The sequence below is a fragment of the Eurosta solidaginis genome, chromosome 1 (genome assembly GCF_040869045.1).
Source record: "Eurosta solidaginis isolate ZX-2024a chromosome 1, ASM4086904v1, whole genome shotgun sequence".
NCBI classification, from domain to species: domain Eukaryota; kingdom Metazoa; phylum Arthropoda; class Insecta; order Diptera; family Tephritidae; genus Eurosta; species Eurosta solidaginis.
Window position 1 is genome coordinate 182,938,914 of NC_090319.1, and position 18,419 is coordinate 182,957,332.

At 39.1% G+C, this 18,419-nt stretch overlaps 1 pseudogene; it reads right to left on the reverse strand.

The window, feature by feature from the left end:
* Positions 1–11,902: 11,902 nt before the first annotated feature.
* On the reverse strand, positions 11,903–17,100 carry LOC137239058 (uncharacterized; annotated as a pseudogene).
* Positions 17,101–18,419: the final 1,319 nt, after the last annotated feature.

Consider the following 18,419-nt stretch of genomic DNA (forward strand, 5'->3'; position numbering starts at 1 on the left):
AATATTCTTTTCGTGAAAAATCGTGTCGCTCATCGAGAGAACTCTTCTAATGAAATTGCTTGCGGTGTTTATAATTGTTTTTTTGTCATGTTTTGAATTAAAATTAATAAGTCTTCCAGATTCCGTGGGCTTTTTATACCAGTCAATCAACAATTTGTTATTCTTTCTGATAATAAGAGTGTCTAAGTAGGGTAGCTCTCCATCCTTTTCCGTTTCTATTGTAAATTGAATTGATTTATTGAAGTTGTTAAGATCGTTGAGCATCTTGTCGACATCTTGTGTCCTAACAATCGCGAACAAGTCGTCAACGTACTTAGTTAATAAGCGCGGTTTGTTGGCAGTTCCCATCATGAATTTGGATAGTAGCTCCTCCATGACTATATCCGCTACGACAGGTGATGCTGGTGATCCCATAGGCATTCCTGACCGTTGCTCATATATTTTTTCATTATATTTAAAGTAACGATTTTCCATTATGCAAAATTGAACTATGTTTAAAAACAGCTGCGTTAACTTTGTATGGTCTTTTAATTCATTCCATTTTGAGGATATTATCTTTAATGCCAAGTCTACTGGAATGCTCGGGAATAAGGACACTACATCAAAGGACACTAGAATCTCATCATCATAGATATAGGTATTATTTATTTTTCGTTTGAATTCAATCGCATCTTTAACATTAAATTTAGACGGTTTAGTCATATTTTCCAATATGCTAACAAGATATTTGCATAATTCATACGACGGTGAACAAATAGGTCGAAGTGGCGCCCCTTCTTTGTGAATTTTAGGGAAACCGTATATTCTAGGTGGGTTGGCAGCTTTGCTTAAAAGTCGCTGTTTTTCTATTTCATTGATAACACCGTTATCAAGCATTTTTTGAACTAACGCATTGTTCTTCTCTTGTAATTTACTAGTAGGGTCTCGTTTTAACACTCTATATGTTGAACTGTTATTAACAATCGTTTGCATCTTTCTATCATATTCGGCTTTTTCCAACGCTACAGTTACATTACCCTTATCTGCATTTAGAATCAGTATATCTTTATTCTTTTTCAGAAATGTTTTTGTGGCGAGTACCGTTTTGTTTATAAATTTATCCCTAGCAGAAATTTTATTCCTATTAAGATGCTCGTGTATAAGTTTAGTAAAATTACTTCTTCCTATTTCTTGTTTTTCTTTGTCTTCAATAGTGCGTATAACATTCTCCCCGTCTGCAATAAGTTGGAATAAAGGAAACTCTTTATCTTGAATTGGAAGGGCATATTTCGGACCCAGAGATAAGAGCCAACGAATGTCCGTGGGAAAATCTATAGATGAAATATTATGAAACCATTCTGGGACGACCCTAATATTTAAATTTTCTCTTTGTCTACTTTTGAGATTTTCGTATTTCTTAATTTGATTGGTTTTAATCTGCGCCGTTTGTTTGGTCGCTAACAACTCCTCACTTTGAAAAAATTGAGTGGAATGTGTTGCTTCAAGACATTGAGTTATCAGTGCTCTCAATATATTTACCTCTTTTTTGTTGTGTCTTAAAAGTTCATGCTTGATCTTGATTAAAAGGTCCTTTGTTTTTGTTTTTGTTCCGAATGGAGAGGCCGAGGTCTCCGTTCCAGACTGGCAACTTTTTTTTTGTTATCCTTTGTTTTTTTTTTTGTTCCGGATGGAGAGGCCGAGGTCTCCGTTCGAGATTTGCAGTTCTTTGGTTGGAAGATAAGGCAGAGGTCTCCGGCCCAGACTCGCAGGTTTTTGAGGTTTCTGGGCTGGACGAAGAGGCCGAGGTCTCCGTTCCAGCGTCTGACGCATCGTATCGCTCTCAGGGCATCAGTATGGGTCGAAAAAATGCCGATCCCGACTTTGTGTTTTTGCGGGTTTTCGGTACCCGGTTGCCTCCTTTGATGCAACACTAATATGATATGCCGAACCAAGTAGGCATACATACATACATATTTACATACGTTGGTTACAAATATACCAATGGCAAAAGACAAAACAAATGAACATTCATACACACCCGTGTATATAATGTAAATTCCACAGAATTGAAACAAACGGGACATAAATTGAATGATTTAAACCGTTTTCTCATTCTTTTACTACGGCGCACAGTGTTTCGTGTAGAACAAGCTTGATGGACAAAAACAAAGTTCTTATTCCAAGAAAAGTTTAATGAGAAATGAAAGAAAATAAACAAAATAACGGGATTTTTGCTTTTTTTTTGATATTTTTCCTCATATATATTGAGTAATTGAAGTAAGAAGGCAGTAGTGGCCGTAAAATTAATTGATTAATTTGCAAAATTCTTGTTGAATATTAAGCTTCATATTTCTTTTAAGTGAACACTTTTATATAATTTTTTTGATGAATTCTAAGCTCGCAGGTAAGTAAAATTTCTTAATAGTAATTCTTTCGAAATTAGAGTATTTTCAATATATTTAACATTCCGTTATTAAGAACAAAAGGTATTTTTTCTCTATATTTTAACTTTAGAGACAAAAAAGTTACATACATCCGCGGACATCCGGGATAAATTTTACATATGTTATAGTCGCAAGTATTATCTAATAGTCGAAAGAAAAAACCATTGCGAATTCTTTGCACATCTATTTTTAGTTTTTTTTTTGTAGATTTAGTTATCTCTACATATAAAATAGACTATATGTACGTACCAGCTCCGACGAGATATTTGAACCTTTAAAGCTGATCTACAAATGGCAAAACCAATTCACAGGTACAGGGAACAAACACGTAGCCATAAAACACACAAAAATGAACTCGCAAGGTCAACACGAGCACACCAAAAGCAAAAAGGCGAAGATCACTGACTTCAACCTGCCACTACCTACCGCACCAGTCACCAAGGCATAAAAACAGGTACATACAAAGCAATCCTAATACAGGTATAACCACACAGGAACGCTACACAAAACAACCCCATTTGGTAGCATCAACGCCAATACCTGAATGTAATATAAATACTGCACAACTGATAACAAATCAGAACGATCAACGACACTTAAGATGGCAGCACAACAATCATCAACTATTCACCCTGTCGGAAAATCAAAACCACAAAGCAGTTTAGTTATAACCGTACCAAGGACGGAGTTTTTTGACATTTGGGTTCAACATTCGAAGGAAACCAGATATAAAGAATTATTGAGTTTTGTTGTACTTAAGTACAATTTAAGCGAAGCAGCCGAGTATTCGAAAAAAGTTTAAGCTTGCAAATATCGGCATATTCGTCGAAGCTGGACCAAAAGTGGAACACTTCTGGAAGACATAAGGAGCGATTTTTGAATAAAAACTCGGAGCGGCTTTCGGGTCCAGACTTCACATTTACAATAACGGTGGATTCAAAGTTGCCATCAGACCAACCAACCACTCCTTCAGGTAACCCCGGCCCCGGAAGACGAAAGAAGGACTTTGTTAGCTGCAGTAAAAAAACCAAACGGCGTCGAGTGGATGACCTCTTGCAATCTAGAAGTCCTGGTGAGTTACCTTATGCGGCAGAAGTATCAACGCGTATGTCCGGCAACAGAAATGTTGCTAACATTATAAAAAAATCACAGGAAACCACTCAAATATCCGGCAAAAAGATGACATGTGAGCCAGATGCAAGATGCTTGATTAATGTAGAAGCTTTAGCATCAAGACAGGCCATAAGGTTTATCCATTATTCTATAGTCTAAGAAAAGCTAAGGCAGAATGCTATCAAAATGAAATTGATGTGGGTGAAACACGTGCGGAAATTAAAGTCCAGTCCGTATTAAATAAAACTGTTGAGCGTTAAGTTTTAGCAAATCAAGAAGTTTTTGTTAGTTTACTACCTACAAACTTGACGTATACTTTAATCAGCAACTGGGGTTGCGATGGAAGCTCTGGCCATAGCACATATAAGCAAAAGTTTACATGCAGTTCTGACACTGATGAGTTTCTGTTTATATTTTCCTTCGTTCCTCTTCAATTACAGGATGAAAAAGGTAACATTGTTTGGCAGAATCCTCGACCTTCTTCTACCATGTATTGTCGTACAATTAAATTTATTTTTTCTAAAGAAACAAGAGATTTTATTGTTTTTGAAACGAACAAAGTTTTAGAGGAGATAAATGCGTTGTTGCCAACAAAGTACATGCTCGAAGAATACGAAGTTTCCGTAAATCACAATATGTTTCTAACAATGATTGACAGAAAAGTTTGCAATGCTTATATTTGTGGTGCCACTCCTAAAGATATGAATAATGAGTTACGGGACTTTACGCCTAACCGAGATAATCTTGGTTTTGGTTTGTCTACTCTCCATGCATAGATAAGATGCTTTGAATGCTTGCTTCACATAAGTTATCGCCTCGACGTAAAAAAATGGCAGCTTAGGAATGAGGCAGATAAAGAGAATGTAAAGCTTTGTTCCAACGAAATCTAGAATAAATTTAAAAGTGTACTTGGATTGATAGAAGATAAAATAAACCAGGTTTCGGTAATACCAATGACAGCAACACTGCTCGTAGGTGTAACGCTCATCAAAATATTCGATACTCTCCTTCGCGCATTAGCATCTGGGTACAATATAAATATCCAAAGATTTGAAAAATTTGCGGTCGATACTAAAAAAACTATACATAGATCTCTATCCATGGTTTACAAAACTATTCCACAAGTGACTCACCGAATGAAAGTGATGATAGCGAATATTAACATAATTATAAAAGATAACCTACCCTATAACTTTTTGTTGGATCATGTTTTATTTAATTTAAATCTATTGTCTTTTCTACTTTGTATGATACTTTACTTTTATATTTTTGTAATAAGTAATTTTCACATAATTAATTTAATTATTTACATTGTTATTATTATTATTGTAATTCACTTTTACATTCCTGACTGGTACTAAAAGATAATTTTGTAAAAATTGTAGATCCAGGATAAATACTCAAATAAATACAAAATATGCATGTACATATGTATAGTCACTCACATAAATAAGTAGACACCCCTTTTTGGACAATTCTTACAATTTTCGCTTTCGCAAATTTATTTTAACTAATTTCACATAAGAAAATGTTTGAAAAATTCGACGAATTTTCATATTTTAACTAATTTCCCATAATTTGTCACGATCTATAACAAAAACTAAATTATATTTAAAAAATTGATGTTGTTTTTATTTTTATTTTATTTATTTAAAAAATGTTTGAAACATTCGACGAATTTTCATACAAAATTTTAATTTTTTTCCGAATTTTTTAGAGTATTGAGATTTGTAGTCCATTCAATTTAAGTACAATAAAGTAATATTCTTAAGTCCTTTAAATTTTTTTGGATCTATGTCACTTATTCACATGAGTTACTGTATATGAAATAAGCAAATGTATGCATATGAAGTAAAATTTTGGAAAACAATAAAAAAAAGAACATATGGCTGAAAAAAATGACGTAGTTGTAATAAATGTAAAAAAATACTCTTATTTATTATCGTTAATCAATTTTTTCTTTATTTTCAGGTGCACGCGGTGGAGATCCAGGAGATGGATTTTGATTTATTTTAGATGTACCGGCATCGCAAAAGAGGTGCTCCAACTGCTGCGTCGGCCGCGCTATCAGTTGTCACACTTTTGCGATGCCCATTTATGCACTAATTAATGGTTTTTTTTTTTTCTTTCCAGGTTGTGTAGCAAAATGTTGGTTTCTATGGGACAATTTGAAATGCGGGGGGCGCTATTCGTGCCTGTAATAAAGAACGATGGTACTGTTATTCATTTTAATAACCCAAAGGCACAGGCTTCGTTTCTAATAAATACGTTCGCGATTCCTGGACATGGGGAGAATAAATCAATTTAAGAAATGTTGACTGGAATACTGATGCAATTGGGGCGACAGGACATCACACAATTAAAAAAGATTGCAACTGAATTTGCAACCGGCTCGAAGGACCATAATTATTGTAACGTACACCTAGTGTGAGTCCGCCCCATTGCGCAATCAAGATGGATCGCCCCCAGCTGGCTCAGTGTGAGGGGTCGGGGCCCTTAACCCTTGTCCACCTTGATGCCGGGCGGATGTTACAATCACCTGCTCTTCCTGTAGAGATGCACACACCTCGCAGGAAGCCCACCCTACCTTGGACCGCTCTATTATTTCGGCTTTCAGCAGTGCATGGCACTGGGAGGATATTTCCCTTACCTCGTGCAGTATTTGATACCCCTTACCACTGGTGGGGGAAGTGCCAGAATTGAAAGAGTTTTTTTTTAAAAAAAAGCTACTAATTTCATTTTTTTTTTAATTACTTCACGCAGTATCCGCTACCCCTTACCACTGGTGGGGGGAAGTAGCAGACTGACGCAAAGTTTCCCTTATAACTCATGGATATGTTTAGTAACGGTGAATGTTAAAGTATAAATTCATATATACTTTAACCCAGAGGTCGCCTAAATGTGGTTATGTAAATGCTTAATTGCAAACGTATCTTCGGATTTTTCTTAAATACTATTAATCTACAAAAATGGAACAGCAAGTTGATTTTACGGGGGATCGTCGCTTGACAGCTTATAAATATCAGGAGATTAGAAAGGCGAAACGTAAATGGCATGAAATCCAAAGTAAGCCATTTATTGTTGAACCAGAAACAATTTGTAATGCAGACAATGTTGCGGATGATTACTTTCCAATAAATTGGATGGAAGATTATGAATTGTTCGAAGGGAATATCGAAGGAAGCGAACAGCATCCACCATATGGTTCTGCTGATCCCCAAATATTACCCTCAAATATGCCTTGTAGTGGACGTGGTGCCCATTTACACTGTACACATATTACTTTACCAGCCACTCTAAGCACTACAATATATGCAATTGGAATGAAATTCAAAGAAATTCAGGAGAAAGATCAATTAGCGTACCCTGTGTTTTCGATCGTTATTCCTATAATAAATGAAAAATAGAGACTAAAAAAACAATGGAATCTGAACTCCGTGCTAAAAATGATGAACCAAATAAAATAGTAACTTCTTGTGTTAAAATCCCAAAAAAGATAGCGCCAATAGTGCGGCCAAAGCCGTATAAGAAAAAAAGATTTCTCAGAGATTGTGTTATATTGTGGAAATGAACAGAATGATTCAAGTCCGTTACCCGGTTAGCCCGGTTACCAGTAATCCAGCAAAATTATCCGGCATACTCTCCACACAGATGTTTCGATACTAATGTTACTTTAGATAATTCTAGAATTCAGAAGTTAGAAGCGTTAGCTCACAATAAACGATAATTGGAGAAAAATGATCATATCCTAAAGGAGCAGAAAAATAATAAAAAATCCGACTATGGTCTTTCATCCCCGCAGTCGGTTGATGGAAATCCAATGAATGTAATCGTTGCAAACCTACGTTCAACACCTACCCAATCAAATGCATTTACCTCTTCAAGAAAAAAAATTGATGGCAACCAAACGAACGTAATCCTTGCAAACCTACGTTCAATACATACCCAATTAAATGCATTTACCTCTTCAAGAAAAAAAATTCACAAAATGCAACTACAAACTATTCGACTGGATCGAATGCGGATAGAAGTGATGCAAAAGGTTCAGTAGGGGCTGAAAACAGCCTGCCTATCTTTACGGAAAAGGCTAATTCTACTCGGAATGATATTTATTCTAATATCTTCTTCGATGGCAAAGGCCAAAGGCTCGAAGGACCAAAAATGTTCAGCCGGGGTGCGTCTGATCCTTGCGAGAGGTGGGCGCACCGGGTCGATCTCAATGAACCGGTGTATGCGGGAATAAAATACGAGAAAGACGAGAATTTCTCGTTACAATGGGTGAACTTTATGGAGTAAATATATAAATAACTTGGGTACAATATTACCTGAGTGTAAGACGGCAGAGAGCGCTGGCGGCAGATGTGAGCTGGTTGACTGCTAAAATCCAAGAGGCCGGTTGTATCGAAGGCGACAACCGTTGGCCTTTAAAATCCTCCGTTTTCGGAGGGGAAAGTCACCCACACATAAACGCCGACATGCATGTACATAAGTGCTGACAAAACACACATACACGTGCATAGGGCATTGATGGTGTGGGTGGCTATAACTTAAATCGAGTCTCGAGTATCGAATTGCAGAGTTGCATTAGGGGTATCGCACTCAGATGCGGAAAAGTTAGGCATCCTGCCTAAACATGTCGCCCCCCTTGCGATACGCAACCTCGTTTTCCACCAATGATCTCCGACCGCTGAAAAAGGACGAGAAAAAGAAATGCCCTACAAACTAAACTTTACCTTGATCGCGTATTTGTCCCAGCGTCGCGGGTGGCCGGAAGTCTTGCCCGACTTGCTCAGCATGCCACCTACGCTAAGATGAGAAATTAGCGGTTATGAAAAGATATAAGCGAATATTTCTTGCCATTGGTTTATACGTAACTTTTAAATATAGAAATTCATAACGTAATATATTTATAGTCGAAGGCCAGTAAGGCTGGACGAAGAGGCCGAGGTCTCCGTTCCAGACTGGCAACATTTTTTTTGTTATCCTTGGTTTTTTTTTTTTTTTTTTTTTGTTCCGGATGGAGAGGCCGAGGTCTCCGTCCCAGATTTGCAGTTCTTTGGTTGGACGAAAAGGCATAGGTCTCCGGTCCAGACTCGCAGGCTTTTGAGGTTTTTCTGGGCTGGACGAAGAGGCCGAGGTCTCGGTTCCAGCGTCTGACGTATTGTATCGCTCTCATGGCGACTGTGGCATTTTATGGATGTGCCAGGCAGAGCGTAAAAAAACGACGACATTATGCTTTGAGCAATGTGCGCCAGCTCACAGAGGGCATCATAGTTAAATTCGAAGCTCCGCCAACTGCATGTGCTTATATGGGTGGATGGTTTAACCCGGGGTATAAAATACAATTTTTAGCAAGCAGATGCGTTATTTACCATCACCCGACATGAATTTGCAGTTTGGCGATGCGTTCTCCACGACGCGTTCTATCTGCACGTACCATTCTGAGGTTACATTCAATCCTGTCGTGTATTTATTGGTTAGCTGACAGCTGGTATGGTGAATATGTGGTGTGCGAATATATATATACATATACGTATTTGCTTGTGCTTGAAAAACAAAACTAGGTCACTGGGGCAGTGGCACACTAAGCCAGTAGAAACAGTTGATTTTTTTCGAATTTTGGGACTTATTCTTTTCGGGACTCTTTAATTTGGGACTCGGATTGTTTTTGTACCGAACCCTTAATAATGACTGTGTGTGATGTTTGTTTTTGAAAACAACAAGCAGTACCGACGGCAAAAAAAAAAAAATAAAAAAAAAAATTTTTTGTTTTTTTTTTTTTTGTGAATGAGAGCATAACTATTTTTAAATGAAGGTTTTTCCTTTATTTTTGTGCGTAAGTATTTTTTGGGTCTGCCCGAGGCGTCAGTATGGGTCGAAAAAATGCCGATCCCGATTTTGTGTTTTTGCGGGTTTTCGGTACCCGGTTGCCTCTTCTGATGCAACACTAATATGATATGCAGAACCAAGTAGGCATACATACATACATATTTACATACGTTGGTTACCAACGGCAAAAGACAAAACAAAAGAACATTCATACACACCCGTGTATATAATGTAAATTCCACAGAATTGAAACAAACGGGACATAAATTGAATGATTTAAACAATTTTCTCATTCTTTTACTACAGCGCATGGCCATCGTACACGTTTGGTGATTCTTAGGAACGAAAAAATTGGAAGGTAAATTTTAGTACTTGGTACTTAAATATACTTTAATTTATTATCGTTAATCAATTTTTTTCTTTATTTTCAGGTGCATGCGGTGGAGATCCAGGAGATGGAGGTACCAATTGGTTTTGTGTTGGATTTTGTTTTATTTTAGATGTACCGGCATCGCAAAAGAGGTGCTCCAACTGCGGCGTCGGCCACGCTGTCAGTTGTCACACTTTTGCGATGTCCATTTAGGCACTTATTAACCCTTCTGTTACATTCAAAAAAACTTACACATGTAATATTCAGGTCACGAAATGACCTTACCTGTGGTTTGCATAGATATCAGTATAAAAGTTTATAATTTTAATATAAGTTTTTAAAATTCATTAGTTTTATTAATTCTAAGCTGTTATATATGCATATTTAAATACATTAGATACATTTTTTAATTTGAATGCTCCAAACAATAGGTTTTTGAAACCGTAACCGTTGAACGATGTTGTGGACACGCAGGTTTTTTGCAAACCGTGCAGCTTTTGTACGGTTTGCGACAAATTGAGCTAGGGCAAACTGCACAGGTGGCTCGCTGACTAGGTTTTCTTTTTTTCGGAACAGTTCCTGCCGAAGTGCTTGGTTGCTCTGCGTCCGCTCTCATACTGCGTATAATATCTGCTGACGGTTGGGTTCTTGGCAGCGTTTTTCTGCGTTCAATTTCCCAATGAACAAGGTCTCAGCCAAGATTTTCGAGGAAAAGTCTACGTTTATATCTATATCTTCACTACACCCATCAAAATCCTCATCATTGTCAATGATCTGCTCTATTTGGCTTTGAGTCAGACGATTTGGCCTCTAAACCAAATTTTCATAAATAAACGCACCAATAATAATTAAATATTACAATAAAAATACTTACAGAAGCTTGGAATCTTTCCATTTTTATAAGAATTTAAAAAATACGAGCTTTTGCAGCAAAAGCTTAACTACAAAAAAGGCGAGAAATATACATTTTATATGTAAAACAGCTGATGGTCACCGAATGACCCGAAGGTGCGCGCACGTAAGTTTTGATGTTACCACCTGTTTATTAAATCAAAATCATTTTTTATACTTTTTCTATTGGATTTTTGTCAGAACACAAAGTCATGAAAGGAAATTGTGAAATATTGTTAATATTAGCAGATATGATAAAATTCAACAAAAAAAGTTCATGAAATGACCGGAATGTAACAGAAGGGTTAATGGATTTTTTTTTTCTTTCCAGGTTGTGTGGCAAAATGTTGGCTTCTATGGGGACAATTTGAAATCTGGGGGCGCTATTCGTGCCTGTAATAAAGAACGATGGTACTGTTATTCATTTTAATAACCCAAAGGCACAGGTTTCGTTTCTAATAAATACGTTGGCGATTACCGGATATGGGGAGAATAACTCAATTTCATAAATGTTGACTGGAATAGGTACTGACGCAATTGGGGCCACAGGACATCACACAATTAAAAAAGATTGCAACTGAATTTGCAAAAAAAGGGGCTGCTGCGTCAGGTATCTCCACTGGTGGTTTGGCGAGTGCATCAACAGCTGTCGCTGATGATGATGTGTTAGATTTAGTTTAGAACTTCGAAGAGGTTGCAATTGCGGGCGCATCCACTGCTATACAAGGAATTGATATACCCAGCACAGCTGAAACTACACAAAAAACTGAAGAGGTCCCAGTGGCCTAAGTTGGATCCTGATTTAATGATACTTTAGAATTAGTGGTGCCGTCAGACGCCAGCAACATATATAGGTAATTTAAAATCGTGGAGAATTATTCAGTCAAAATATTCGTTATTTATGTCGGATCGGATGTGCTTCTTAATGTGGAGCTGAGCTTAAATATGGGCTATAAATAAATCAAATAGTACTTGGGGGCATTATTCCTGCCTGTACGAAGTTGGGCATCAAATCGGTAGCCAAATATTCAGCACAAGAGGTTCTTACGGCTGCGTACTTCTTTTGCAAATGTTTCGGGACAATGTAGCTTAAATATATGACGCAGACTTTGGCTTCGCCACGTTCTTCACAGCTTATTGCTTTGGGTGACAGGTATAGTGGTACTTCAGGTACATGAGGTGAAACCCCAGCTGGCTTCAGAAAAGTTGCGAATGGTGTGTGTGGACCATTTACCAACACCTGACCAATATAGTTAAGTAGCTTCTGTGCCCGATTTTATGATACGCGGAATTCGAAGAGCTGTGGATATTCATCAATGAAGTATGTGTCCAAGACACCATGAAAAAAATTCTGATTTTCAAAACCTTCAACAAGAAAGGTATATTCTTTTTCACACCACGTGTACGCGACCGGGTCTTGGGTGGTGACACAATCCTGAATGGCATCACCACGTGGTTGAATGTTTTCCTGTGTATAACCGAGTTCGGGTAGTGTCATGCCTTCGGCAATCCGTGTTTGCGATTATACTAAATCGATGCCGGTAATCTCCTCAGTGACCGTATCCTCAAATTGCAATATCGCATTTACCTAGATGACATGGAAATTTCCCGTTTCGTCGCAAAGAAACCCCACAGTACCGGCATTTTCATAGCCCACATGTCGAGCTAGACGTACTGCTGTTTCGGTAATTTTATCGCGTGTTTCTCGCGGTAGACGTAGCGTAGGTGCTATCTCACCAACCTTTTGATGACGTCGTTGCACCGAACAATCGCGCTCATAAAAATGTACCACATTACCCGCTTTGTCGGCGAGCAATTGCACCTCAATGTGACGTGGACGTTCAATGAATTTTCACTAAACATAGCACCATTACCAAAAGCCGCCTTAGCCTCAGAACTGGCACTTGCGAACATCTCTTCGACTTCATCCATTTTACGGTACTACTCGTATACCACGCCCACCACCGCCATGGCCAGCCATAAATATCACTGGTAAGCCAGGTTTTTTTTTTTGTTTTCACAAAATTCTATTGCCTCTTCCTTCGTTGCGACCGGGTACAATTGGTACACTAGCTTCGATAGCAGCAATACGTGCCGCCACCTTATCACCCATCTGTTGTACGACTTTTGGTGTTGGACCAATCAACGCAGACCAGCATCAACGGCGTGCGCGAAATCGCCTCTTTCTGAGAGGACCATAACCAGAATGCACAGCATCCACATCATTTTCTTTGCATACGCGTATGATTTCTGGAATGTTTCTCTCATCACTCCTCCGGTGATGATGGTCATGAAAGCGGCAATGGCACAAGATTACCACAGTTGCCCAGTTCGATGGATAATCAAAGGAGCATTGATTCTGATTATGATGAGTGAAAGCCACGGGATCCCAAGTGAACGTTGAATAAATATTGAGTTAAATTGAATGTAGTGTTTTGAAATATTACGTCAATAGGTATCGGGACTTTGGTGCCATGTTCTTTTGTGACGTAAATGATAAAGGCGTACCATCAGATGAGGAATCCGATCAGCACCTTATTAAGTATTCCGATATAAGTTGATTGTTAGTTATAAAATCATTTAATTATATTTAGAGGTTTTTTTTTGAAATTTAATAAGTATGGTTCGCAAAAGTGAGATCACATTAAATTGTAAATATATTCGTTTTTGGATGGATTTTATATGCGGCGACCTTGAATTGAGATCTTAGATTCAAATGGTTAAGAAATACTTCATATGCGTTCAATGATTGGATTATAAAGTATTTTTTTTTTTTTACATATCGGAACTGCAGTCGCTTTTTGTTCTTCAATCTCATGACGAAATGGTTCACTGTTGTGAAATACATTTAATATATGCTTTTATATAGTGACGGCCAATTGTTGTGAAACACTCCAAAGGTTCCCCTAGTAAGTAAAATGTTTCAATTGCACCCTACTATTACAAGTGTCGGTCACCGCGCCCCAGAATTTGGGTGTTCTGACTGGGTACTGGCTTCTGAGTTACATGGTTTTAAAGTAGGACTGCTCAATGATAGCAGATGCAGCATTTTTCGGGTTGCAGGAGGGAACGATCGATCACATTTGGTTGACTTGCCGGGCTAAGACTTCAGCGAGACTCTAGATCTAGAAGCGGCCAGTAGCACAAGTCCTACAAAACTGCTAGTCTTTACCCCGAGGAGGGAGTTATTGTTTAACATAGGTCCAGGTTTCTGATAGGCCACCTCAGTTTTGTTGCTGAGAAAACTTCTACTAACACTATGAGCTCATTCCCTCCATGTGTGGCCTCACCGAAACTTTTCAAAACTTCTCCGACTCTAGAGAAGAACACCGCCTCCATCTAGGACCTTTTTGGTGCCAACTGATGTCCCAAATTCTAGTAGCTGAACTTTAAATTAGCGGCGTCGGATCCTTCTCAGGTAATAGCATGGCGGAATCATACAGATCCTCGGGATACGAAAATACAGTATTTGGAATTTTCGTTTATTTTCTGTGCATTACTTGGTCGTGTGCAGCATATGGTGAAATATATGGCGATACTACATCTATCTTTTCCTCGTGCTCACCAACATCTTCCTCTTTCTGCACGTCCTGCACATCGCGATGGTGTGACAAATTGTGCAATCGCACCTCATTCGTATCAGTGCGCTTCAATCTTTTTCATGTGTTGTTGCTGATTATGTTCAAAGTAAAGTGTACAGTAAAAATTTTAGTTTACTGTTAATACCAATTTGGCATTTATATATAACAATGCCAGAAAGTATAATATTAAAAAGTTTTTGTTTCAAAACCATTTTGGATCAAAATTTATATTTCTTGGTCTTAGAATAAACCTTTTAGAATCAAAACACAAATTTAATACCAAAAATGTTTAAGTTCAATAGCAACTGATATTAACTGGTATTAACAGTAAGATTCCACTTTTTACTGTGTAGCCAGTCGCCATGTGTGCGGTTACTTCGATGCGAAGGTTGTGTTTATTAATTCGATAGAGGTTTCACCGTTTTGTTTTTCTCTCAAGTCCTTTTAGTAATTTTTTCTATATACATCCCAACATAAGTAAAATACACGACTTTCGTTAAACGTTTGCTCATCAGAGAGAACGACTGCATTTAAACCAGTAGAATTGGAGCGATTCCTGCGTTAATGTATGCATGAAATTCAGAATTAGTGCGTAGATTTACATATATATTATGTATTCGTAATATTATTGTAATTACTAAAATAATGATTATCATTTATAAAGAGTTCTGTGGTCTGCATTAGGGTTCTGGTGTCCTCGCTTGGGGTGAGCGAGTGAATTAGGGTTGTTTCTTGTGTCCTCGTATGGGGCGAGGCAGTGAATTTGGGTTTAATTTTGTAAGAATTAAAAAAAACAAGTGTTTGGTGGCAGATGGGCGATCTGCATTAGGGTTGTTGGTTGGTCTCGTTCCGGGTGAACGAGACCTGGTTTGATTATTTTGAGGAGCTCTTAGCCTTCTCGCAATCCGTCTCTTCCTTTGGAAGAAGGATCAGTTTGACCAAAGGTCGTCTGACTTGACCCTTCTCGGTTTTGAGGTCGACTACGCGTACTCTGTCATCTTCGCCGGGGTGAACGTTGACAACTCGACCTAACCTCCATTCGTTGGGAGATAATTTGTCCTTTTTGAGGACAGCGAGATCTCCCACTTCTATATTTTGTCTGAGATGCTTCCACTTCACTCGTTTCTGAAGTTCGTACCGTTGTCGGAGTACATATTTTTTGGGCATCCGCACCTAGATACAAAACGGGCAAATGCCGCGAGAAATAGTGAGAAATGATAGTGTGCTGAGGTCAGTAGTGACCTCCAAATGAATTGCTCGTGTGGAAAACACACGAAAAGTCAAACATAGCCTTTGGATAGGCGACACCCTCTGCCGCGGTAACTTTTAATTTGGAAGGGTTTGGCGAATTCGACTGCAGTATTCGTGAATGCACGGCTGAATATCGTGCTTTCGTGAGGGAGAATACCCATAAGTTGGGTCTGAGCACGCTTTCGGTGTATAGTGCAAACTTTGCAATTGTGAATTATTGCCCTAATCATGGTTTTGATGTTAGGTATTCAGTATAAGGTGCGTATCAGACGTAACATGAGTTGATTTTCTCCATGCAGACTTTGTTGATGAAACATTAAGACTGTCAGACGGGATTGCCTGCAGTTGTATGGGAGGAGGATTGGGTGGCGTTCATTAAAACCTAAGTCCTTTGACGCCCGAGTCACCCTCCTACCCGAATGATGCCATGTTGGTCTAGGTAGGGATTAAATGAGAGTATTGCACTTTTCCCTTCAATTGCTTTTCCGGCCTTTAAATCTTTATATTCTGAACTGTAATGTTGTTTCTGATATATTTTAATTAAAAGTCGTGTAGTGGCCTTAACTTCATCAGGGGAGATTAAGTGCGACATGACATGGAATGAAGTTTTTGTTTCGGGGTGAGTTCTTCGGTGGAATCTCATCACATAGGACAGTACTCGTAAAGCCCTTGGTAGGTCAGAAAAGCGTTGGGGAATATCGGTTGTATTTACGGTTGTTGTTGCGCAGGTCTTCGCCCTCATTTCCTCTATGGAAATAATGTAGTCACTTTCTTGTGCTGGCCATTGGGAAGTGTCTTCTTGCAGCCAAGAAGGTCCCTGCCACCACAACGAATTGTTGACCAATTCAGACGCAGGTAATCCTCTGCTACCTAAATATGCTGTGTTTGGTTCTGAATTTACGTGCAACCAGTCCTTATTTCCGACCATGTCGATGATCTTGGTGATCCGATGTGCGACGAAAGTGGACCAGGAACAAGGCGGTTTCCTTATCCATGCGAGGACAATAGTTGAATCCGTCTAAAGGTGAACTCTCACTGGTATCAATTTAAGGTTCCTGAAAATTGATTCGGTGATTTCTGCTAAGAGTACGGCTCCGCAAAGTTCCAATCGTGGAAGAGACAGGATTTTCACTGGGGCTACTCGGGTTTTGGCTAGCAGCAGGTTTGTTTGAATGTCATTGTCCGTTTTCACTCGAATGTAAACGGCTGCTGCATAAGCCTTCTCGGATGCGTCACAAAATCCATGGATCTCGATGTTGGTTCCTGGTGAAAAGTTAACCCATCTGGTCAATACTGGTTCGTCCCAAGCGGTGCCTTCTAACCATATACTCAGCATGAGTATTTGCGCCGCAATGACCACTGGTGCCAGCCATCCTAAGGGATCGAACAGTTTGGCGATTGCTGATAGTATCGCTCTCTTCGTAATGTTTTCCGGGTTGTCCAGTGTTCCTGCTTTAAAATCCAATAAATCTGAGTAGGCATTACATCGAATGCCTAATGTTTTCACTGAACTGGTATCTTCGAATGCCAGGAAGTTTTCACTGAGCAGGTCTGCTTTGGGGATGTTGCTTAGAATGTCCTCTGAATTGGATGTCCATTTGCGAAGTGGCAAGCCCGCTGAGTGTAGGACTTGACGAATCATCTCTGGCTTTACATGTATTCTCGCATTATGCTAGCCGCTGTAGGATGTGAATTTGGGATATCCAAAGACATGTCCCATAACGAAAGTCATCCCACTATCCTTCCTCACACTTGCAGGTTATCCAGACTTATAGTTCAATCCTCTCATAAAACCACCTTGCATGGGGGGAACCAGCTGATGCTACGTCATATCCGCACTCAGTACTGTTATCTACAACTGTAAGGTCTGTACTATTTAACGGAGGCGGACACAAACGCAATTGATGGGAATCCTTCCGAAAGAGCACACCACCTTTACTAGGGCCTTCACCGAAACTGGGGTAGATTTCGCGGGACCATTCAATATAAAATCCTACCGATGGAGGGGATGTCGAATTTCAAAAGGATATGTTTGTTTGTCTGCTTTTCTACGAAAGCCATCCATCTAGAAGCGACAAACGACCTTAGTACCGGGTCCTTCCTAGCTTCCTTCGCCAGATTTGTATCCAGACGAGGCTGTCCGAAAAACGTTTACTCTGACAATGGTACTAACTTTGTCGGAGCTTCGCGATCTTTACGATCCGAGTTTAAGGCATTTCTGCGTGAAGCAAGGATTTGAAGGGCATTGAATAAATATATCCATCACATTTTAGAATGGAATTTTATACCGCCAAGCGCTCCTCACATGGGAGGTTTGTGGGAAGCGGGGGTCAAAGTTTTATGACCCATTTTAAAAAGATCGCGATCATAAATATACATTCGAAGAGTTTACGCCCCTCTTAAATCGAATTGAGGCCTGCCTCTACTCTTGGCCTCCTAGTCCCTCATCCAATGACCCTTCCGACCTGGAGCCGCTTACTCTAGGCCACTTTATCGTAGGTGGACATCTTTTAGCTCCACCTGAACTCGACTGTAGTGAAAATCCTGCCTCAATCGTAAACCGATGGCAAAAGATGAAAGCCCTCCATCAAATATTTTGGAAGAGATGGAAATCGAAATATCTCACCGAAATCCAAAAACGATACAAGTGGAAACAGCCGCAGTCCAACTTAAGACCCGGGGACATAGTCGTCATAAAGGAGGATAACGTACAACCAAACGAGTGGAGAATGGCGAGAGTCGTCAACACACACCCAGGTTCCGATAACCGTGTGCGTGTTGTTGACGTCAAAACCATGAAGGGAAAAATTACCAAACCAATTGCGAAATTGGTCCTACTTCCTTCCAGCGAAGATAAAACACAAACATAAACCCTCCGCAGTAAGAAAATAAGTAAATACCATACAATATTCCACTTCCTCAAACCTAGAAATTCCACTTCGAATTCTCCTAACAATATCC